The 24,601-nt window shown below is 43.4% G+C and overlaps 1 long non-coding RNA gene and 1 pseudogene across 2 annotated transcripts; one reads left to right on the top strand and one right to left on the bottom strand.

Moving 5' to 3' along the window:
- Positions 1-948: 948 nt before the first annotated feature.
- On the top strand, positions 949-23,703 carry LOC143289461 (uncharacterized). Its single transcript, XR_013056250.1, has 2 exons — positions 949-1,105; positions 23,317-23,703. It is a non-coding gene; the product is annotated as an uncharacterized LOC143289461 (long non-coding RNA).
- Positions 2,738-13,774, bottom strand: LOC143289767 (uncharacterized; annotated as a pseudogene). Its single transcript, XR_013056274.1, has 4 exons — positions 13,176-13,774; positions 9,133-9,524; positions 8,326-8,388; positions 2,738-7,398 (listed from the first exon to the last, which is right to left on the bottom strand). The product of XR_013056274.1 is annotated as an uncharacterized LOC143289767 (transcript).
- Positions 23,704-24,601: the final 898 nt, after the last annotated feature.

Below are 24,601 nucleotides of genomic sequence, written 5' to 3'. Positions count from 1 at the left end.
CTCCCGAAGGACATGTGATCCCGAAAAGTGGTGTCAGTATGCACCATGGCATCCACAACGAAGCAACAGCAACTAGCAGCAGCAGCAGCAGCAGCAGCAGCAACAACACAGAGGACAAAGCCACACAGTCATACACGCATACCTTGCATGTCTCCCTCTCTCTCTCTCCTACTTACACACAAAAATGCGTGTGTGCACGCACGCGTTAAACATTAGACGAATAGGCGCGCCTGCGCGCGCGCGCACACACACACACGCACACACACACACACACACACACACACGCACACTCACACACACACGCACAAGCAGACATACTGGAAGTCACGTACTTCGTAGGTCTATATCCGTGAGAGGAAGCTCACTTAGAAACTTAGTGCGGACTAGAGATCTGCCGTGACGTATATCGGTAAGAGGATGACGAATGTAATCAGATTTGCGTCACGCTTCGTGACGTATGACCTTGACCAGTTTGTGGTACACTGAGGAAATAAGGACAGACCCTGCCCCCCTCTCTCTCTCTTCTCGAGTGTGTGTGTGCGCGTGTGTGTGTAATGCAGTGTGAGAGTGGATTTACGAGTGTGTGTGTGTGTGTGTGTGTGTGTGTGTGTGTGTGTGTGTGTGTGTGGCTGTGTGCGCAGAGCGCGCACTTGCTCATGCAAATTTTGCACACAAAGAGGAGAGAGAGAGAGAGAGAGCTAGAGAGAGAGAGAGAGAGAGCGTGGAGTTGAGTGGCAAACAAACGTCAAAAAGCGGAGTCAAGCAACAGCTATGATCCCCCCCCCCTTCCCTCCCCCAGCAACCCCTCCCCCCCCTACCCACACACACACACCTTCCCCCACCCCCACCCTCACCCCTCCCCCAGGGTCGATATCTCGCCGTCTCCGCCCAAATTAACCCTATACACCACCACCTTCCTCTTTCACAAGCACAGTCACCACAATTCACCGTAAGTCGTGGCTTCTACTGCTGCAGTTGCTGCTGCTGCTGCTGCTACTGCTGCTGTTGCCGATTTCGTCGTTTCTGTTGGTGGCAGTGGTGGTGTTATTAGTACCAGGGTGATGTGGAATGGAGGCAGCTCGCTACACTAGAAGGTGATTTGGAGGTAATGCAAACATTTAACTGTGCGGTTTGGATGAGTTTGATTTTGCGCAATACATGTGTATAACGTGTGGGAAAACTGTAGTTTATTTTCTCCTGTGTGAGGGGTTTAAGGTTGGAGGTGTGTGTGTGTGTGTGTGTGTGTGTGTGTGTGTGCGTGTGTGTATGGGCGTGTGTGTGTGTCCGTGTGTGTCCGGGTGTGTGCGTGTGTGTATGTGCGTGTGTGTGTGTGTGTGTGTATGTGTGTGTGTGTGTATGTGTGTGTGTTTGTCGTGCGTGCGTGTGTGTGTGTGTGTGTGTCTGTGTGTGTGTTGTTGTTGTTTTGTTGTTATAAAATATTCTGAAAGTTATTTCGATGTTTCCTTTTGGGCTTCGAAATAGTGTACGTTTTACTTGCTTTGAGAGAGAGATAGAGATAGAGAGGGGGGTGGAGCGGGCAGAGGAAAGAGGGAGAGAGAGGGGAGAGAGAGAAAGAGAGTTGCACACACACACACACACACACACACACACACACACACACACACATATATATATATATATATATATAGAGAGAGAGAGAGAGAGAGAGAGAGAGAGAGAGAGAGAGAGGGAGAGAGAGAGAGAGTACAGGCATATGTATATATTTAGAGAGAGAGAGAGAGATGTGTGTGTGTGTGTGTGTGTAATTCAGAGGGAAAATCGACGAAACATATTCGAACTAAACAACTTTGGCAACACCACCACGTAAACCATTGTGTCTGATGGTCAGACCTGAATACGTCATTATCAGTCATGGTCACTTTTGGCAATGACGTCATTAGATCGACGTGTGTTTATACGTAGCTAAACATGGCGGCGATGTATGGTACTTGCATGAGTTCTGGTTCAAAGCGTTTATAGTCTTTCATAACGTTAATCAAAATAAATCACCATAGGATGATTTACACTTGCCCTGGTAGTTTCAGTAGTTACACAACGATTTATGTTCATACATGTTCACGATATCAGATGTTGACAATATTGGGCAAAGTGATAATTAAACATGACGTACGTGGTTTTACATTTATCCTGGTGGTTTTAAAACTGAAGCAGTGAATAGTGATCAAATGTCTTCATAATGTTAGACCATAAAAAAAAAGAAAGTAAGTTGATTTGAAAAAAAGACAGAAAAAAAAGAATGTTAAGTTGATTTGTTCTTGTCCTGATAGTTTTAGTAGTTAAGCAGTGAATTAACAGCCACAAATAAGTATATAGGGGAAAATAATACAGGGACGGAGGGGGAATGGACAAGGGGAGGGGGGAGGGGGGGGGGGGGGGGGACAGATTTACACAATATTACCAATTTACTAAATTTGACTTTCTTGATGAATTACCATTTCCAACGCAAAAATTGTTCAAGAAAAAAAAAATTAAAGAGAGAGACATGCCTTTGAACTGGCAGCACGTGGCAACTTCACGAAACAAAACTAACAAAAGAAAACAAAACAATAATCATGCGTGCGTACGTATGTGTATGTATGTGTGCGTGCGTGCATGTGTGTGTGTGTGTGTCTGTGTGCGTGCGTGCGTGCGCGCGTGTGTGTATGTGACATAATACTGTGCAACACATACGTAGCACCACGTATTACAATATGACAGACAACAGAACAGATTAGAATAGAATAAAATAGAATATGTCTTTATTACCAAGTGTACAGGAGTCACAAGGACTATTGAGGTGGTGTGGGGACGGGGGAGAGGGGGGGGGGGTAGTACATAACATGGTACGAACATAGATCGAAAATCATACACAAACGAAATACAGTAGAAATTAGGATACATACAAGTGCATATCAATATAAAAACTTGTGCATACTCACACATGTACGCACACACACACACACACACACACACACACACACACACACACACACACACACACACACACAAACACACACGTTTGAACAGAAATGACAATGGCACGCAACCACAAAGCGAAGCAATGCATTCCCACCCCCGACCCCTCGACCCCCCCATCACAATTAAGTACAACACAGAACAACGCTGCACAACATAGCACAGTACAGCAAAAAACAAAAAACAAAAAAAAACCACAGCACAACTACAACACAATGCAACAAAACACGACACAACGCATCACAACACAAAACAACACAACATAACAACAGACTGGCTCGCCCATTCCAGGAGGGGGCGGGGAGGGGGGGACGGGGGAATGGGGGGGGGGGGGGGGCGGTTAATTTGAGAAATTTCTCCATCCCGTAACTTATTGTCTCCCTTTTCCTTCCCAACCCACCCGTCTCTCCACTGCTATACGTCAGTTCCGGTGACACAATGGGCCATTTGGACAAACAAACATGGCTGACACCCTTATTACCCGTGTCGTCCGGCCTGTGATTGGAGACGTAATTGTTCATCGATTGTGACCATACCACGTTCGTGTGACAGACTGCTGTGGTTCCCTGTCTTATTTTGCCCGCCCGGTAATAAACGCGAATTACTTCTTTTCTTTTTTTTTTTTTTTTTTTTTTTTTTTAGAGATTGACTGAGACTGGATTCTCGCTGGGGTAACCTGCGTTCGATCTTCGGTTTCGGTGCATCAGGTGGGGATTTTCCGATCTTCCAGGTAAAAAAAAAACCCGTTCAGACCTTCTAGTGCCTGAACTTGTGTACACATGCAGATCAAATATGCACGTTACAGGTCATGTTATCCATGTCCGGTTCTGTAGGTTGTGGAAACAAGAACATACCCAGCATACATGCCCCCCTGAAACGGAATATGCCTGCCTGTCTACATAGCGAGGGTTAAAACGGTCATACACTTAAAACGCCCACCCATTACATACTAGTAAACTTGGGAACTGCAGCCCATGAACTCAGAAGGAAAAAAAAGATGAACTGAAGGAAAGAACTGGTCCAACCCAAAGCTGTGGGTATAGAATCCCATGAGAGTCCTGAATATTACCCCCTCGAACCACCAGCCAGGACTATGCCCCCACACGATCAACGCCTTGACCACATCATCCATCACGGAAAAAGACCACAGCTACGAACAACTTGAGCTGAAGGGCGAAATGCCAGCAGGTAATCAAACTCACCCATACGACGTGAATTACTGCAGAACTCTTTCGGCGCTGGTCCACTCATTCCCATGGGTGAACGTATTGTGGGCTCAAAGGGAAAGACTCAAGACCACACACACGCGCACACACACACACACACACACACACACACACACACACACAGTCTTCTTATTCTTCGTTCGTGGGCTGCAACTCCCATGTTCACTCGCATGTACACGAGTGGGCTTTCATATGTATGACTGCATTTACCCACGCCATGCAGGCAGCCATAGTCCGTTTTCGAGGGTGTACATGCTGGGTATGTTCTTGTTTCCATAACCTACCGAACGCTGACATGGATTACGGGATCTTTAACGTGCAAATTTGATCTTCTGCTTGAGTGTACACAAGAAGGGGGTTCAGACACAAAGAGGTCTGCACATATGTTGAACTGGGAGATCGGAAAAATCTCCACCCTTCACCCACCAGGCGCCGTTACCGAGATTCGAACCTGGGACCTTCAGATTGAAAGTCCAACGCTTTAACAACTCGACTGTTGCGCCCGTCGGGGGAGGGTTGCAACCACTTGGCTACAGTCGATGGCCATCCTCCACTACAAGGATGTATCTGTGATAGCGTTGCTCAAATTTCATCACTTTGAAGTGTTTTCATCTCTCTGTCGGCTTGTTTGACATCTGAATGTATTGCATTGTATTTTACTGTATTTCTCTTTTTGTCACAACAGATTTCTCTCTGTGAAATTCGGGCTGCTCTCCTCAAAGAGAGCGCGTCGCTACACTGAGAGCGCCACCCTTTTTTCTTTTTTGTTGTATTTTTTCCTGTGTGCAGTTTTATTTGTTTTTCCTATCGAAGTGGATTTTTCAACAGAATTTTGCTAGGGACAACCCTTTTGTTGCCGTGAGGTTCTTTTACGTGCGCTGAGTGCATGCTGCACACGGGACCTCGGTTTATCATCTAATCCGAATGACTAGCGTCCAGACAACCACTCAAGGTCTAGCGTAGGGGGAGAAGATATTGGCGACTGAGCCGTGATTCGAACCAGCGCACTCAGATTCTCTCGCTTCCTAGGCGAACGCGTTACCTCTAGGCCATCACTCCACCAATGACTGGCACAATGTTTTATGACAGTAAATGTATTGGGTAGAGCCTTGTGTGGATATTTTACACAAGTGAAGAGATTAAAGAGCTTTGTTGTGTGGATATTTTACAATAGTAAGTGTAGAAATTGAAGAGCCCCCCCACCCCCACACCCCACCCCAACCGCTCTCCAGTTGCCTGTATGTATGTATGTTCATTTCAGCTCAGTTACTCAAGGAGGCATCACCGCGTTCGGACAAATCCATACACGTTATACCACATCTGCTAAGCAGATGCCTCACCGTTTGTGTATACATGTATGATAGTCCGTCATGTCCAACTAAGACAGGCAAGAAGGCAAATGCTATCCTGATGACCTGTGACCTTGGCTAGAAGTTTGATGAAAAGTGGAGAGTCTCCTGCCCAAAGTACATCCCTCCTCTCTCAGCCAAGAGGGTTTGAGGACAGTCCGTGTTGCCTAAACCCACCAGGATTGGAGTCGGGGCTAGGGTGTGTGTGTGTGTGTGTGTGTGTGTGTGTGTGTGTGTGTGTGTGTGAAAGCCCTACTTTTGTGTTGTCTCAAGTGTTGCTGGAGGTTGTTGTGGGCTGCTGCACAAAGGAGTCATCTACTTCAGATCATTGATGCTGAAAAGATAACAAATGTTTAATGACTCATTACCTCATTTAAGTAAATGACGTATTACATGGTTATGACGTAGGACTTGTGATTAAAAAAATATATAAAAAAGACGACCAAAAAAAAAAACAACTTTGACTTATTCTGCTGAAGAAAGATTCGGAAGAGATCGTTGCACTACAACGTCAGCGAAAAAAAAGGCCGAGGATTGTTCAATTTTTCTTCTTGGAAGAGGCTTTCTGTGTAATTTATTTCATGAGGCCAAGACAATTTGGTTAAATTTAATGTTACAAAGATGAGCAACGTAGTCTGATCTATCCTGAGGTTTAATACCAGAAAAATACTGTCATCATTTATGTTGTGTTTCATATAGTTTGTACTCTGTTTCTGATAGTTATGTTATTTTGATTGCTTATGTTTACTTTCGGTGTAAAACTGAATGTCACGAAGGCAATTGGCCCCGACAATATCTGCAGGAAAATTACTGAAAACATGTGCTTCCCAGTTGTGTGACGTGTTCTGTAAAATTTTCAGCTGGTCTCTGAAGGACTGCTCTGTCCCCAGCATCTGGAAAAAATCTACTATCTGTCCTATCCCCAAGAAAAAGAACCCAGCCGCACTAAATGATTACCGTCCTGTTGCCCTGACTTCAGTAGTGATGAAATGCTTTGAAAAAATTATTCTCCGACATCTTTCTTTCACTGAACAGCAGCTGGACTCTCTTCAGTTTGCTTATAAAGCACACAGAAGTACTGACGATGCTATCCTAACTCTCCTTCATAATGCTTTCCTTCATTTGAATAACACGGGATCTTTTGTTCGTATCTTTTTTGTTGACTTCTCTTCTGCTTTTAACACAATACAACCTCATCTCCTTGCCCTCAAACTGCTAAGCATGGATGTTGATTCAAAGCTTACTCTTTGGATAGTAAGTTTTCTTCTCAATAGAACTCAGTCCATCCGCTTTCATTCTGCCCACTCTTCTCTAAAATCTACTTCTACTGGTGCACCCCAAGGTACAGTGCTGTCCCCTGTTCTTTTTACACTGTACACAAATGACTGCAGGTGTGCCTACTTTGAGCACACCACACAGGTTACCACTTTGTCGGAGACATAAGGTGGGCAGGGGAGACTACCACACTTACTGACCACGTGATAAAACAATGCACCGTTTTCGTTTTCATGTCCATCAGGGTGGTTTTCTCTGATCTCGTCCAGACATACATATTCCGTTCTTCCCTTGTGACTTTGATGTCCAGACATTAAGTGTCCTCTGTACTGGGTGGTCCACCCAGCAGGACAGGTTCTGGTGGCAGGGATCATGAGGGTGGTGGACTGATGGGCGTGGCACACAGAGCACACGACGTCCTGGTCATGATGTCCTTTGACGCTCTGATATTCTGCACCGTGCAGTTCGCTGATATGATGGCACAGTCGTATTGTCCATCTGGGGCTCCATCACCAGACACAGGTAGTTGGAGGATCCCCCAGTGTGATCATACCAGGAACCCCCAGCAACTCCTGAAACCAACACAGTATGAATCTGCATTGTTGGTACTGCCCTGTTCTTGTTATGGTGAGGAGACAGTATTTTAGCCAGGTGAAGGGACGTGAAGTGGAACATTCATCGGTTTATAAGTTTCAGTTTCAGTTTCAGTAGCTCAAGGAGGCGTCACTGCGTTCGGACAAATCCATATACGCTACACCACATCTGCCAAGCAGATGCCTGACCAGCAGCGAAACCCAACGCACTTAGTCAGGCCTTGAGAAAAAATAAAACAAAATAAAATAAGAAGAAATAAGTAAATAAATAAATAATAGATAAGTACATAAAAAAAAGAACTACTACTAATAATAATAATATTTATAAGACACAAAAACTTAATGAAGTCAACTATAAGCATACAAAAATAAAAATGAAAATAAATAGATAAATAAGTAAATAAATAAATAAAATAGAATAGAATTAAAAAAATAAAAAATAAAAAAGGCAACAATGATGATAAATAAGCAAATAAATGTAAAACATGCAGACACACATACACACACATATGCATAAGGGATGTGCACCAAACATGCAGTTTCACAGGGGTTTATAAACCCCTGCTGACCCAAATTCCGGCTCCCACCCTCGTGTATGCTGACAATGATCACTGACTTCCTCCAATGGAACACCTAGGGGCCGTTCCCCGATTGTCTTCTATCCTGGTGATGACAGCTTGCACGTTCTCTCTGTGTCCCACTTCAACTTAAACGTCTCCCCACCACTCGTGATATTATGTGTAAATAGTATATTAGATCATAAACTAAACCATACAAGAAAAAGAAAGAAGGAAAGAAAATTGACATATTCATTCATGCACATTTCATTTATGTGCTGATGGAGAGACAGACAGACAGACAGACAGACCAGACAGACAGACAACGTCAAACATAATCAGAACTCACCAGGATAAACAAGGTCTGTATTGTCAGGGCAGGTAGCCCGTCCCCATCTGATGAAGGTAGACCCTGCAATCAGAACAAATCCAGGGAAGGGTAACACTAACTAGCATGCTTTGCTTGGTTTGCTCAGCTGTAAGAAAGGAAGTTCTGTTCAATTGCCCGTCGAACATATTTGTGGTTATAAACACCTACTTAAATATTCAATTTCCACTGATAACACAAATGAAAAGTCTGAATCATCAACGTACAAGTGACTATAAATGACACACTTTCACATAAATAAAGCTTCATCAACTCACAGTCAAAAATGATATGCAAAACACTAACATCACTGAAACAAATGTACTTGATATCAGGGCAAAGCGTATTCTGCAATGGTTTTGACAACGGTCCGGATTGAATAATTTTCAGTTGTAAGAAGTTTCCTAAATCTGTGCCAAGTTTGTAAGCATTCACAACAAGAACAACAAAGTAATTTTATTCCACAGACTTAGGACATTTCTTAACACTAAGCAAACTTAGCCATGCTAAATGGCCAATATGAATTAAGTCTTTAAATGGTAATCAGAAAGCAGTCTATTCCATGGGCAAAAGTAATGAAATGCCTTCCAAGTTATTTTCTATTTTATGAGAACATATTCAAAACTCAACAAAAATACTTTCTTTTTATTGTAGTTAAAAAAATATATCAACGATTTCGTGAAAAAATATTGTAAAATATGTATTTTGGCATGTCTTGTAGAATGCCGAAATTCTGAACTCAGCCCTACCCCCATCCACCTAGTTTGTTTTTCTGCGAAACCTGCTCACCATCCTCTTGGTTTGTCTGCAGCAACGTCTTGGTGCTGTTCAGTTCTGCTTGGAAGTCAGACATCTTCTGGTTGTTGTTGTTCAGTTCTGCTTGGAAGTCAGACATCTTCTCGTTGTTGCCGTTCAGTTCTGCTTGAAAGTCAGACATCTTCTGGTTGTTGCCGTTCAGTTCTGCTTGGAAGTCAGACATCTTCTGGTTGTTGCCGTTCAGTTCTGCTTGGAAGTCAGACATCTTCTGGTTGTTGCCGTTCAGTTCTGCTTGGAAGTCAGACATCTTCTGGTTGTTGCCGTTCAGTTCTGACTGAAAGACAAACAGCTGCTTCTTGGTGCTGTTCGATTCTGCTTGGAAGACAGACAGCTGCTGTTTCAGGTCTTCCGTCATCACACTGTTCCTGTCAGATGAGAATTTATACATCACTGTATTTGACTGTGTTCTTTCCTTCCTTTGTCATTGTTTCATGCAGTTCATAGCAATCTGTCTATCACAGACATTAAAGAACATGTGTGGGCACACACACACACACACACACACACACACTGACACAAAAACAAGAGCAAAATACAGAGCCATTGTACATTTTTTTCCCCTGATAGTTTACTTCGACAATGAAGCCGTAGCTGTATGGGAATATTGAATCCATGTTCATCGAACGCGGATGCTTATTTCATTCAACTGATATTCCAGGTAAGGAGTCACAGGTGTTCCTCTGTGAATGGTAACCATGTGACTCAGCACTGCCTTCCCCATGAGGTGTGAAAACACATCAAGAAACAACAACAACAAAAGCAGTCACGGGCTCCACCATACCAAGAAATCCTGTATGAAAGAAACGAAAAGTCACCAAGCTTGTTAAAAAACTGGATGAACCATTGACAAGATATAGCATGGAAGACAGCACTGACCAGATCACATTGATGCTCAGACACAATCTCTGTGGATGTAACTGTCCATGGATGGTAGGAACTGTTCAACAGACCACTTACCTGGGATCTGTCATTAGAAGAAATCCCCTAGACACAATTGGTTGAAAAGTTTTAAAACAGAAGAGTTGTCCTTGGCCTTTTTCCCAGTAGTATAAAGGGTCTTTTTTTGATAGTAACAAGAAAATATGTCTAACTTAAAAACTCACTCCACACGAATAGTTTTCTCCCTTGTTTTCCCCTGCAGACGACCCATTTGTTAGGGTTAGGAAAAAAATCACAAAAAATACAAAACACAAAGTAAACTGAATGAAACTCCCTATACTTGACCCACTGACCCCTCTTCTCACGTGTGTGTACGCCCGCCCCCCTCCCTCTCTTCACAGCCCTCAGAAGCTGAGTCACTGTCAATACCTTCTTGCTGGTAGCTTTCTTCACTGCAGATACTTTATTCAATGCCTTCATCATCCTCGTTGATGTCGAAACCTTCAGTCTGAAGCATTTCAATCACTTCAGCATGTGACGCCATTTTCGATACGTATGCGGATTAGCTTGTCATGTGGGGTACCAAGGTCAACGGCTGGCCAGTGTATAGTTACGGAACCTCATGAAGGAACTTTCCATTCGACCCTTTTCGCGTGTTTGTAGTGTGTGTGTGTGTGTGTGTGTGTGTGTGTGTGTGTGTGTGTGTGTGTGTGTGTTTGTGTGTGTGTGTGTGTGTGTTTGTGTGTGTGTGTTTGTGTGTGTGTGTTTGTGTGTGTGTTTGTGTGTGTGTGTGTGTGTGTGTGTGTGTGTGTTTGTGTGTGTGTGTTTTATCTTCAGTTTAACGTCTATTCACTATAAGTGTTTTTAGACAGAAAGGAGTAAAGAAGTGGATAAAGGAAAGGGAATGCATGTGAATATTAGTGTAAAAAATTATTCATGTTATGTATCAGAGGAAAAGTATATTATAAGAAAAGGTCTAAAGAGATTGTGGTGAGTATTGAATGAGGTGTCATTGGAAGAAGAATATGTATATGCATATCAACAAGTATTAACCTACAACAATGTAAATATAAATAACAACATTAATTATAACACATTAAAGGAGGATACCAACTGGACTGGAGTTTAAAATTTCCTAAAACATTCTAAGCAATGAATAATCATTCAGAATCTTTTCAGTGGCTAATGAAATATTGGAAGAAAAGTCATCAGGTACATCTTTTGGAATTAACTGTCTTATGCTCGGACAATGAATGAGTAGATGACTTACAGTTATTTGCCTACCGCATATACATTTTATATTTTTAGAAAATTTTGTACGAAAGGCATTTAAACGAATTAGACTTGTAATTTGTCTTGAATGTGCTGCTGGTGTCAAATTTAGAAAATGTTTGGGATTACCTGCATTCTTTGTGTTTACACAACATTGGTAATACTGATTATTTGAATCTATAAGTAATTTCTTAAATCGATTTCTAGATACATTTTCTATACAACTAATGCATTCATGTAGATTTAACTGGATGTCAAGTTGTATTGCGCCTTCGAAATTACGTGCTGCTCTTCTAGCTGTTTGGTCTACCCACTCATTTGAAGATATTCCACAGGGCGAAGGTACCCAACAGAAAGTTATTTTAATGCCCTGTTTTGTCAGTTCTTGAATAATATGTTTTATTTCCATTGTCATCTCAATTCGCTTCTTTGAATTTGGAGATTCTATAGCTTGTAATACTGAATTCGAGTCTACACATGATAAAATTTCACTCACAGTTTTCGGAATGTCTGAAATATAATTTAAGGCCATAAGTATGGCTATAAGTTCAGCTGTGAAAATGGAATATTGTCTACCAATATAGTATAATTTTTCTATTCTAAATGAAGGAATTACAAAAGCTGCTCCTGAATTACCATCTTCTAGAACAGATCCGTCTGTGTATATTTTTAGATAATTAGAATATTGATTTTCCATATGGGAGAGCATTTCAGGTTTTAACAAAAATGGTGACTAGTTCTTGAATAAATCTGTATCATCCATGTCAAAGATAGCTTTACACTGCTCCCATTCACGGACTGGTGAAAAAGTAGGTATTTTTGCAATTTTCTTGTCTTTTGATTTCGTAGCACTAATGGTATCTGATGCAAATATATTAATGGATGTCATAGACTGTATCGTCTTAGCTCTTTTAGCAAAATCTTTTTGTGAACTCAAATTAGGCTTCTTCTTTTGAAAAGGTTTCATATGCGAAAGATTTGATAACGAATTTCGCGGCTGATGCTTTCCTTTGTTCATCAAGAGATAAAACACCTGCTTCTCTGTAGGTCCCTAAATTTGATGTAAGAATGGACACACCAAGAGCGAGTTTATAAACTTTACAATCGATGCTTTGCAGCTTCTTTAACAAATGCAGTGGAGCACTGAAAAAATACCTCTTGAGCGAATGTCAAGCATGAACGTACATCAACGCTTTGGTATCTTGCCCCTAGTGCTGTTTACAAATTATTTTTAGGAAATTTAGACCTTTTCTTGCTTTGTTTAGTATATAGTCATATGATAATTCCACGAAAGCTTTGAAGAAAGATAGACTCCCAAAAATTTAACAGATACTGTATATCTGATGATAGTACCATTTATTGTAAACACGGGGAGCTTTTCTGGGTCTGATCCTGTATTAAATAGCATCATATTTGTTTTTTTCTAAGGACGATGATAAGCCATTTTCTGTCATAAAGTTGCAGATTTTATCAAGTTCCTGCTGGTATATTTCTTTATGTAATTCAATGTCCTGGTAGGCGTTTTATTTTTCATTGTCACCTTCATCCATAAACAAATGTCATCAGCAAATTGAACCAAGACTGTATCTTTAGCTTGCTTGTTAGGTACATCTGCTAATAATATATTGAATAAAATCGGCGAAATTACTGATCCTTGTGGCAACCCCATATGTAATTGTCTGGGGTTTGAGTAGGTATTTCCTATTCTTACTTGTATAAATCTGTGTGTGTGTGTGCGCGCGCGCGTGTACGTGTATGTATGTGTGTGTATGTGTGTGCGTGTGTGTGTGTGTGTGCGTGTATGTATGTATGTGAGTACTTACTTGCTTGTGTGCGTATGTATGGTGTAATACCAAAGTACTCACAGTTGTGTCCATTGCTTGATGCTGTCTCGCAGTTTCCCAAACTCTTCCTTCAGCTCTGTTATCTCTTTGTTCGTCACGGCCTCTCCTTCTGCCACCTCGTCCTCTGTCTGACGTTGTCTTTTGTCCTGTCTCTCTTTCAGCCACTCCACGTCTTCATCCAGCTCTTCCTTCAGTCTCCTATCCCCTTCCTTTCGTTGTTCCTTCACATGTTCCAAACCCTCTTCTATCCGCTCCTTTAAGTGTGAATCTCCCTGTTTGAGCAGTTCTTTCAAGTCGCTGAACAGTTTCGTTACTCGTTCATCGTACAGGGCAGAGGGATCAGGAGACAGGGATCTGTCCTCTGGTGGTGAACTGACCGCTGACTCTGCTTCAATGCTGAGGAAGATGGCAAGCACAACACAGGACAGAGCAGTCCACTCCATAGCATAAGTTCTGCGTAAACAACCAATGGAAAAAGTCTGCACGTTGTTGCTGTTATATTTCAGACTGTTGGGTCTCTCTCTGGTTTAGAACGTTTATAATGTGCACCGTTACCCTTGAGCCAAGAGAAATGAAGACAGCCAGCCAATGACAGCCTTCGTACCAACCGTATCAACGGAAGCTAGCTGTGCATCAAAACATCACTAGGAATATTAAGTGCTCCCCTATCAACCTCATTCTTTGACAGGAATCCGCACATTACTTTTATCATATTGCGCAGTAAAATTTTCACAACAACACTCTTATTCTCTGTCATATCTTAATTAAACCAGATGTTGTGTATCAGAAATCTTGCTGAATGTCACGTCCTGGAACGCAGTGAACTAATCTGGCGAATGCAGGGAACTGACGTGTGGACAGACGTCAGCGTGGTGAAGGAAAACTTGAGCAGACGTGAAATGTGGGTCAGGCCAGACTGGTTCTGAATGAGGGATGCATGTGGCATCACTCAGATCTCACCCCTTTCAGGAAGATCACAATCATCGTGTTTCTTTGCCGGAATCTTGAGCGTTTCGGGTCAGAAAGTGAAATATCATATTCACTTTAATCTTTTTCTGCAGCATTGCCGTTAATTTGTTTGTCTGCAAAGCAAGGGATGTTAAGTAAACAGTGCTGGTGTGATAGAGCATGAGCAGAAAGCTCAGGCAGACCCAATAAAGGAAGATTACGAGACAAGACCCGTCTGTCTTCATGTCAACACACAAGATCGTGATGACGTTGCCAGCTTACTGTTAGCTGTCGTTGTCTGCAACTTGGCTCTAGTGTGTGAACAAAGTCTGTCTTTGTAATAACCCTGCGTTTCGGTTGTCCTTGTGGCTGTATTTATTTCGTTCTGACGTTTGGCATGAAGAAACTAAGCAGTGAAGTCCTGGAAAAGATAGGAATGATTAAAAAGTTCACCAAATACGAACGTACGCATAATACTTGTTTTGATGTTTGTGAAATGTGGATCTGATGTGAATAACATTGTCTGGTACAAACCAGCACACAGCACTTCAATAGATCTACAACAGCACACAAATGGGGGATTTTTCATTGTGATTTTCTTGTGTGTTTTTAATGTCAGAAATCATAATTTACCTGTCTGCCAAGTTCAAATTACGGTATAAATGCAGGGGGAGAGTAAATATAGGCCATTTTCCTTCTTTGGGTCATATAAATAACTTTAGGGGGTATATGTGCTTGAAACGGCATTATATGTATATATTTCAACACACAGTTAATTTCTTTAGTCTACAGAAAGAAATTAGAATGAGCTATCCCATGAATGACATTAAAATTAGATCAATGCCGTAATAGCTTGTCACGTGAACAAATACTTCCGGTGTAATGCTCAAACACCAGGAAAATTGAAAATCATACACAAACACAGATACAGTAGAAATTAGGATACATACAAGTGCATATCAATATAAAAACTTGTGCATACTCACACACACACGCACACACACACACACACACACACACGTTTGAACAGAAATGACAATGGCACGCAACCACAACGTGAAGCATTGCATTCCCACCCCCGACCCCCCATCATGCTGGGTATGTTCTTGTTTCCATAACCCACCGAATGCAGACATGGATTACGGGATCTTTAACGTGCGAATTTGATCTTCTGCTTGAGTGTACACAAGAAGGGGGTTCAGGCACAAAGAGGTCTGCACATATGTTGAACTGGCGCCGTTACCGAGATTCGAACCCGGGACCTTCAGATTGAAAGTCCAACGCTTTAACAACTCGACTATTGCGCCCGTCGGGGGAGAGTTGCAACCGCTTGGCTACAGTCGATCGCCATCCTCCACTACAACGATGTATCTGTAATGGCGTTGCTCAAATTTCCTCACTTTTAAGTGTTTGCATCTCTCTGTTGGCTTGCTTGACATCTGAATGTATTGCATTGTACTTTACTACTGTATTTCGCTTTTTGCCACAGCAGATTTCTCTGTGTGAAATTCGGGCTGCTCTCCTCAAGGAGAGCGCATCACTACACTGAGAGCGCCACCCTTTTTTCTTTTTTGTTATATTTTTTCCTGTGTGCAGTTTTATTTGTTTTTCCTATCGAAGTGGATTTTTCAACAGAATTTTGCCAGGGACAACCCTTTTGTTGCCGTGAGGTTCTTTTACGTGCGCTGAGTGCATGCTGGACACGGGACCTCAGTTTATCATCTAATCCGAATGACTAGCGTCCAGACAACCACTCAAGGTCTAACGTAGGAGGAGAAGATATTGGCGACTGAGCCGTGATTCGAACCAGCGTACTCAGATTCTCTCGCTTTCTAGGCGGACGCGTTACCTCCAGGCCATCACTCCACCAATGACTGGCACAATATTTTATGACAGTAAATGTATTGGGTAGAGCCTTGTGTGGATTAAAGTGAAGAGATTAAAGAGCTTTGTTGTGTGGATATTTTACGATAGTAAGTGTAGAAATTGAAGAGCCCCCCCACCCCCACACCCCACCCCAACCGCTCCCCCGTTGCCTGTATGTATGTATGTTCATTTCAGCTCAGTTACTCAAGGAGGCATCACCGCGTTCGGACAAATCCATACACGTTATACCACATCTGCTAAGCAGATGCCTCACCGTTTGTGTATACATGTATGATAGTCCGTCATGTCCAACTAAGACAGGCAAGAAGGCAAATGCTATCCTGATGACCTGTGACCTTGGCTAGAAGTTTGATGAAAAGTGGAGAGTGTCCTGCCCAAAGTACATCCCTCCTCTCTCAGCCAAGAGGGCTTTAGGACAGTCCGTGTTGCCTAAACCCACCAGGATTGGAGTCGGGGCTAGGGTGTGTGTGTGTGTGTGTGTGTGTGTGTGTGAAAGCCCTACTTTTGTGTTGTCTCAAGTGTTGCTGGAGGTTGTTGTGGGCTGCTGCACAAAGGAGTCATCTACTTCAGATCATTGATACTGAAAAGACAACAAATGTTTAATGACTCATATGACCTCATTTAAGTAAATGACGTATTACATGGTTATGACGTAGGACTTTTGATTAAAAAATTACATAAAAATCATCATCATCATCATCAGCTGCCCCATGGCGATTGCCGTTGGGGCGCTACAGATGACCTGTCAGCCAGTCCTCTCCATCCATCCCTGTCTTTCGCACATTTGACCGCCTCGCTCAGCTTCAGTCCTGTCCATTCTGTGATGTTGTCTTCCCATCTCTTCTTCTGTCTTCCTCTCTTCCTTCCTCCTCTGACTGTTCCGTGGAGCACTGTCTTGGCAAGCCCCTCTCCTCTTGTTACGTGGCCGAACCATTTTAATTTGCGCCTCTTGATGGTGGTGAGAAGGTCTTCATAGGGACCAATGGCTTGCCTTATTCTGTTTTTGACTTCCTCATTGGTTATGTGGTCTTTATAAGAGATGCCAAGCAGTCTTCTGAAGCATCTCATTTCTGAGGCCTGAATCCTCTTCTCCAATTCTGCTGTAAGGGTCCATGTTTCACAAGCATACAGGAGAACTGAGTAGATAAGAGAACGCATGAGTCTTATCTTTGAGCTGAGCTTGACTGCCTTGTCCTTCCAAATGGTGTTCAACTTGGCTAGTGTTGCAGCTGTCATTGCAATTCTGGCTAATACTTCAGGCTTGGACCCCTCATCTGAAACTATTGCTCCAAGGTATTTGAAATTCTTCACGGTTTCAAGCTTTTCTCCGTTGGCAGTGATGTCAGTTTGGATGCCATTGTCATTGTTTGTCATCAATTTTGTTTTGTTTGCACTGATTTCCATGCCGTAAGCTGTGGCGGATCTGTCTAGTTGCCTAACCAGGTTCTCCAGTTCTTGACATAAAAAGACGACCAAAAAAACCCAAACTTTGACTTATTCTGCAGAAGAAAGATTCGGGAGAGATCGTTGCACTACAACGTCAGCGAAAAAGAAAAAAGGCCAACGATTGTTCAATTTTTCTTGTTGGAAGAGGCTTTCTGTGTAATTTATTTCATGCAGCCAAGACAATTTGGTTAAATTTAAGTAATGTTACAAAGATGAGCAACGTAGTCTGATCTATCCTGAGGTTTAATACCCGAAAAATACTGTCATCATTTATGTTGTGTTTCATATAGTTTGTATTCTGTTTCTGATAGTTATGTTATTTAGATTGCTTATGTTTACTTTCGGTGTAAAATCCTATTGCTGTTATATAATATCCTCCATGCCCCAAAAGGGGTGAAAGGATGAAATATTCTGGATTCTGGATTCTCTTGTGTGTGACGGAGCAGACTAACACCAACACACCCTGACACTCTGCTTTCTCGCTCATGGGCGTCAGAACTTCCAGGTCAGTTCTACTGAACAGTGAATGACTGATTCAGCCTTTACGTGTACGCGGCCGTTTCCACGCCGCTGTGGATGCGGGGCAAACACAGGCCCATCCCTGAAAACACAGTACGGCTGCTTACATGGCTGCGTAAAAACGGTCATGCACGGGAAAGCCCACACGCGTTCGTACGAGTGATCGTAGGAATTGCAGCCCACGAACGAAGAAGAAGAAGAAGAAACACAGGCCATACTCTGTTAGTGAGAGAGAGAGAGTGTGTGTGTGTGTGTGTATGCGTGAGGACGCAGGGGGACGGGGTGGGGTGGGGGGGGGGGGGCAGGTGCAGGGAGAGGCTAGGTGGTGTGAGGGGAGGGCATATGATCGATTCGCTGTTGATGGTGGTTCGGACAATGGTGCCAAGCATCGATCTCAATAAAAACACGAACCAGAATATACCAGAGCCCTATAACTCACTTCCCATATCGTTTTGTTTTGTTTGTTTTGTTTGTTTGTTTTTTTTCTTGCAAGGGTGTTGGGTGGTGGTGGAAATAAAGTGTGGGGAGGGGGAATAGGGGGTGGTGTGTGTGTGTGTGTGTGTGTGTTGTGTGTTTGTGTGTGTGTGTGTGTGTTGTGTGTGTATGGGTGTGTGTGTGTGTGTGTGTGTGTGTGTGTGTGTGTGTGTGTGTGTGATCATCTCACCTGTCTCTTATTTGTTCTTTCTTTATTTATTTATCTATCTATTTATTCATTTGTTTATCTATCGGTTTATTTATCTTATTCTGTTTTACTTCATTATACCGATCCTTGCTCAGACAACACGGAGAAATTACGTGAACAGAAACCCAGTGCCAAGATGAAGATCGTATGTCTCCGCAAAAATGAAAACTGAGCAAGAAATGTAACCGGGGTCATGCTGTTTGCAAAAGACCGCTGAAGAATTCCGCGGCCATCTTGGATCTTGCGCATACGCATCTAACTTTTACTCGAAATTCGAGCAATGTCAAAGGCGATTGACTTAGACAAAAGCACCAAACATGTGCTGTCATCCATTTCTTCAGTTGATAGCCTCCATTGCTACAACCAAACTCTGGTCAATGAAGTGTCGGCGTATGCACACACACACACAAAAAAGAGCAAGAAATCGAAAAAACAAGGCTACCCCCAAAAACAAAAATATGGCTGCCTATATGGCGGGGTAAAAACGGTCATACACGTAAAAGCCCATTTGTGTACATACGAGTGAACGCGGGACTTGCAGCCCACGAACAAAGAAGAAGAAGAAGAAGAAAAGAAAAAAAATGCTGTGTCGTACGTGCTGCCTGTCTCGATCACCTTTGTTGCTCGAAATTTCGGAGAGCCAATCAGCTTCGAAGAGCACAGATCATGTGACGCGCCTCTATAAGTCATGTAAGCACGGTCTGTTGGATTGTATTTCAGGTATGGATGAAAGATTGATCTCCGCGAGACGTGCACTCACTCCGACATGTTGAAGTGACTTTTGGTTGGTTGTCAAAGTTTCTTCGTCTTCGTATTCTTCGTTCGTGGGCTGCAACTCCCACGTTCACTCGTATGTACACGTGTGGGCTTTTACGTGCATGACCGTTTTTACCCCACCACGTAGGCAGCCATACTCCGTTTTCGGGGGTGTGCATGCTGGGTATGTTCTAGTTTCCACAACTCACCGAAGGCTGACATGGATTATAGGATCTTTAACGTGCGTATTTGATCTCCTGTTTGCCTATATACGCACGAAGGGGGGTTCAGGCACCAAGCAGGTCTGCACATATGTTGACCTGGGAGATTTGGAAAAACCTTCACCCTTCACCTACCATGCAGGCGCCGTTACCGAGATTCGAACCTGGGACCCTCAGTTTGAAAGTCCAACGCTTTAACCGCTCGGCTATTGCGCCTGTCGGTTGTCCAAGTTTAAGGTGGAAGGCAGCAGAATGGTTCAGACGCCCATCTGCCCATGCAGTGACCCGGCGTGAAGGACTGGGTTCGATTCCCGGTTTCACCGCCTTGTCTCCCAAGTTTGGATAAATCAAACTGAGCTTCGTGTTATTCGGATGAGACGACAAACCGAGGTCCCGTGTACAGCACGGTCTTGGCGCACTGAGAAAGAACCCATGGCAACAAAAGTGTTGTCCTCTGGCAAAATTATGTAGAAGATATGCACTCTGATAAGAATACTATATATATATATAAACAACAAACGAAATTTTCCGTCTCGGACCTGTCTCAGCGACGTAATTAGTGTAACTACGTCAAAGTACTACGTGACGCAAAATGTTATTGTGTCATACTTAACGTAATTTTCAGTCCCAGTTCTTTTTATGCTTCCTCTTTTACTATACATATGTTTTCCCACCCCCAGCCCCACCACCCACATCCTCCAACCTCCGTCCCCCTCTTCCCCTTCTCTCTCTCTCTCTCTTTCCCCTTCTCTTCCTCATCTTGCTCTCTCTCTCTTCCTCCCTCTACCCTCTTCTCACTCATCTTCTACTCCCCATCTTTCGCACCCCTGCCACACCCCACCCCCTTTCTGCCCCCCTTCACCCCTCCTCCTCTCTCCCCTCCCCCCCCCCCTCTCCCCCTGAGGACCCCTCCCCCCCCCCCAAGCCTGCCCCCCACCCCCCACCCCCTACCTCCCCCATTTATATGCATGCATGCATGTATGCACATACACAAGTATACCCACATATACGTATACATACATATATATATGTGTGTGTGTACGCAAGCACTCAATGCCTGTCTAGTGCGTTCGGTTATGCTACTGTTAGGCATCTGCATAGCATACGTTTGTCCTAGTGATACAGTTTCTAATGAAATGCGTCAAACGCATCGACGTTGTAAAACAGGAATTTCGTTCGCTAGGAAAGTTTTTATTGCTGGTATAGGAGGATCTTACTCTGTGTACGAGAAAAGTAGTCTACTTCTCTATTGCACGAAAATAAATTCTAAAATGAAAAAATAAATTAACAAACAAGATAAATAAATGTATAAATAAATAAATGAATAAATAAATGTGTGAATAAAAAAAATATATATGAAATACAATGAAATAGAATAAGATACTCCCCATGAGAAACGTACTCAACAGTGAATCACAAATGTTTGTGTACAGAGAGTGTTTGTGTGGGTGCTTGCGCGCGCGTTTGAGCATGCACGTGTGTGAACGCGCGCATGTGTTCGTGCGCGTGTGTGTATGCGCACGTGGGTGCTTGCCTCAATGTATAAGTATATGCACACGCACATGTTTACCGTTGTGTGTGCGCCTGAGCATGAGTGTGCCGCGAATGTGTGTCTGTTAATGGATGCTTACACGCACGTGAGTGTGTGTGTGTGTGTGTGTGTATGTTCGCGCGCGCGTGCGACTGCGTGTATGTGAGATAATATGTGTGTGTGTATATGTCGGACCGTGTGTTTGTGTATGTACATGTGTGTTTGTGTTTGGGGTAAGAGTGTGTGACCTTTTATGAAAAAAAAATCTATAAAAAAATTTAAAAAAATTCGGTGTGGAGTTAAATATCTTGAGTGAAATATTTTTTTGTATATTGCTCAGGAATGCTTTGTTTATGGGTTTTGTTTGTTTTTTTTAATTCTTTAAAAATAAAAAAAAATTTTAAATTATTCTCATTCTGCTTCACTTCTTCTGTATCGTCAAAAGACAATTATCTGAATTTGACAGACGTTATGTGCGCCTTTGTGTGTGGACAGGTGTATGAACGTGTGTATCACTGTTCGCACTAGCGCGCACACAAGTGTACTTACTGCACGCGCTCCTTAGCTTGTGTATAGTGTGTATCGGGTGAGCACGTGTGTACGTGAGCATGAGTGTACGTACGTGCTCGCAACCGTGTGCGAACGCTCACGTGGACTGTCTATGTTTGCGTGAGGGTATACATGTGTTTGTGAATGCGGTTGTGTTTTGCGCTTGTGCCTGTGTACGGCGCACATGTCCGGTGTACATTTTCTCGAGTGGGGTAAAAGTTTCGTTTTACACCGTGTCGACTCGCATATCAGTGCATGTTGACCACACATACACACACACACACGCGAGCGCGCGCGCGCGCTGGCACACACACACTGACGCACATACATCCCCCTCACCCCACCCCCTGCCCCCCCTACACACACACACACACACACACGCACACACATCAATTAGCGTCTGGCATGGGAAGTTGTGAGTGGCACAAGACAAAGCTAGCATTGATTGGACAAACGGGGCGCGTGGAGGTTTCAAGTTCCCTAACTCACACGGAGTTTAGCAATGTCACGCAGAGTGACAAAAAAAAAAAAAAAAAAAAAAAATCCCCAAATAAAATGAACTCTTGCAAATGGAGTTGTGAATGAGGTTGGCGAGAGAGTGGAGGTGATGGGGGGGGGGGGGGGGGTGGAAGAAGAGGGATGAAAGGTTTGGGGGGTGGGGGGAGAGGGGGGAGGTGGTGGTTGTGTGAAGAATGATTAACTGGTTCAGTGTTTATGGGTTATGTGGGGGGGAAAAAAGCGAGTGGAAGGGGTGTGTGTGCGTGAGAGCGCGCCCTTGTGTGTGTGTGTGTGTTTGTGCGTGCGCGCGCGCGTGTGTGTGAGTGTGTCTATGCATCTGTGTGCGTGCATGCGTGCGTGCGGGTGTGTGCTTATGTGTGTGTGCGTGTACGTGCATGCGTGTGTGCATGTGTGTCTGTGTGCGTGCGTGTGTGTTTATGTGTGTGTGTGCGTGCGTGCATGCGTGCGTGTATGTGTGTGTGCTTGCGTTCGTGCGTGCGTGCGTGCCGTGCGAGTGTGCACGTGTGTGTGTGTGTGTGTGTGTGTGTGTGTGCGCGCGCGCACGAGCGCATACGTTATCTTCTACGTGTGGGTACTTCCATCACATGAAGTGGAAACAAATCACAATACAATACTTATGCATTGCCTGATCACCTTCTTCGCAATACTTTGTTTTAGTGTGGTTGTTGTTGTTGTTGTTGTTGTTGTTGTAATAAACAACTGAATAGCCGAAAAAGAAACAAGAGCAAGCTGTTGGTTGTTTTAGTTTAAATTGAAAGTCAGTCAAGATCATGCTATCAATGTATGAATGTATGTATGAATAAAAATATGAACAAAAAAGTTATTTGAATAAAAGATCAATCTGTATATGGTGATTTCAGTCACGGATTTTCTAAAGTTTTGGTTTAAAAACAAACAAACAAAAAAACAACAAAATGTTAAGTCTCAGTGCTTGCATATTAAAAAAAAAAAGGGGGGGGGGGTGAGGGGGGGGGGAGAGAGAGAGAGAGAGAGAGAGAGAGATAGTAATAAAAGAGAAGAGATTATCTCTCACTTGCGTACTTATCAAAAAGCAAGTTTCTGTAATTCTGATGCTAGAGAGTCATTCTTTGTTTCGTGTTTCAGACAAAGTGAAGTGCATTTGAACGTGACACACCGCTGCGTCTGGCGCTGAAACCTGCTGCAGAGAAACCTTCACCCCTTCCCTTCGGCTATCACCATGACTTCCACCCCCCCTCGTGATCGTTCCTCTGAAGGATGTGCAGAGCAGACGACACGCCGCTATTCTTCTAGCCACAGCGGTGCTGACGATTCACCCAGAAAGGAAAGCATGGAACACAAGTTCACAGAACAGAGCTTTTCAAAAGAGTCTCGCAACAAAAGTGATGACGTCGTCCCAGCTGCACAGAACGTCACTTCCGCTGGAGGTGCGGGCGAGCCAGACGCGATCCGTGACGTCAGACGTGTGAAAAACATCATGTCCGACCTGGATTTGATGTGAGACTGGTGTGTATCAACGCAGCCACCCCCGCCAGCACCTTTCCCCCTCTCCCTCCCTACCACCGTCTCTCCCCCCAACCCGGTCCCCCCCCCACCCCCACCCTCGGTCCCCCCTTCACCTCCACCATACCACTCTTCCTCTAGAAATCTGATATAAATTGAGTGGATCTACATATGAGTTCGTGCTGTTCTTCTACTTGTCCCTGTGTGTGGGCTGAGAATTCAAATAGGCAGGTGTGTGATATGTGGCAGCACCATGTGTGAAGTAATTAGATATACATGACAGCAGTGTGGACTTACCACAACGGGATCCGAATAGGACATCGAGTGATACAGATCCTTGAGTTTAACCTTCACTCAAGTCCAAAATATTCATTTGATATCAGAAAGCTTGATCAAAATCCCAAACCTTTATACCAAAACTACACCCCAAATTCCAGAGCTTCAATCAAACTTGATAACCTTAATCCCAAATCCCCAAACATCAAGAGTCCTTATTATACAAATCTTTGGAACCTTTCTAAACTCAAAGTGAAAGGACAGAGGCTGTTGTTCTGCCCAGAGTGTAGAAGAGTCAGCCATATGCAAGTGCATGGAAGTGCACACCAAACGGCTGCAGTATTGTCGAGGTCAGTGTTAACAATAAGGGTTAACTAACCGAGACATGTTTCTGTGTTAATTGTAGTTTGGGCTGGGGGTGGGGGGTGAAATATATATCGCCCGGTGTCAATTCTGATCGGGGAGGCTCTCCTTCGTTTCTGCAGTCTCCTTTTTTTTCTGTCGTTCTGACCAAGTCACGTTTATATGAAAGGTGTCCAAACATGGAAGATTTACATGTAACTGAGCCATTAGTCATACTTGAACTTGATACAAATATAGTCATTGATTCCACCATTTATTTCATCCTATT

Source organism: Babylonia areolata, chromosome 14, assembly GCF_041734735.1.
Source record: "Babylonia areolata isolate BAREFJ2019XMU chromosome 14, ASM4173473v1, whole genome shotgun sequence".
In the NCBI taxonomy this organism is placed as follows: domain Eukaryota; kingdom Metazoa; phylum Mollusca; class Gastropoda; order Neogastropoda; family Buccinidae; genus Babylonia; species Babylonia areolata.
Note: the sequence above shows the minus strand (reverse complement) of the source record. Positions and strands in the feature narration are given on the sequence as shown.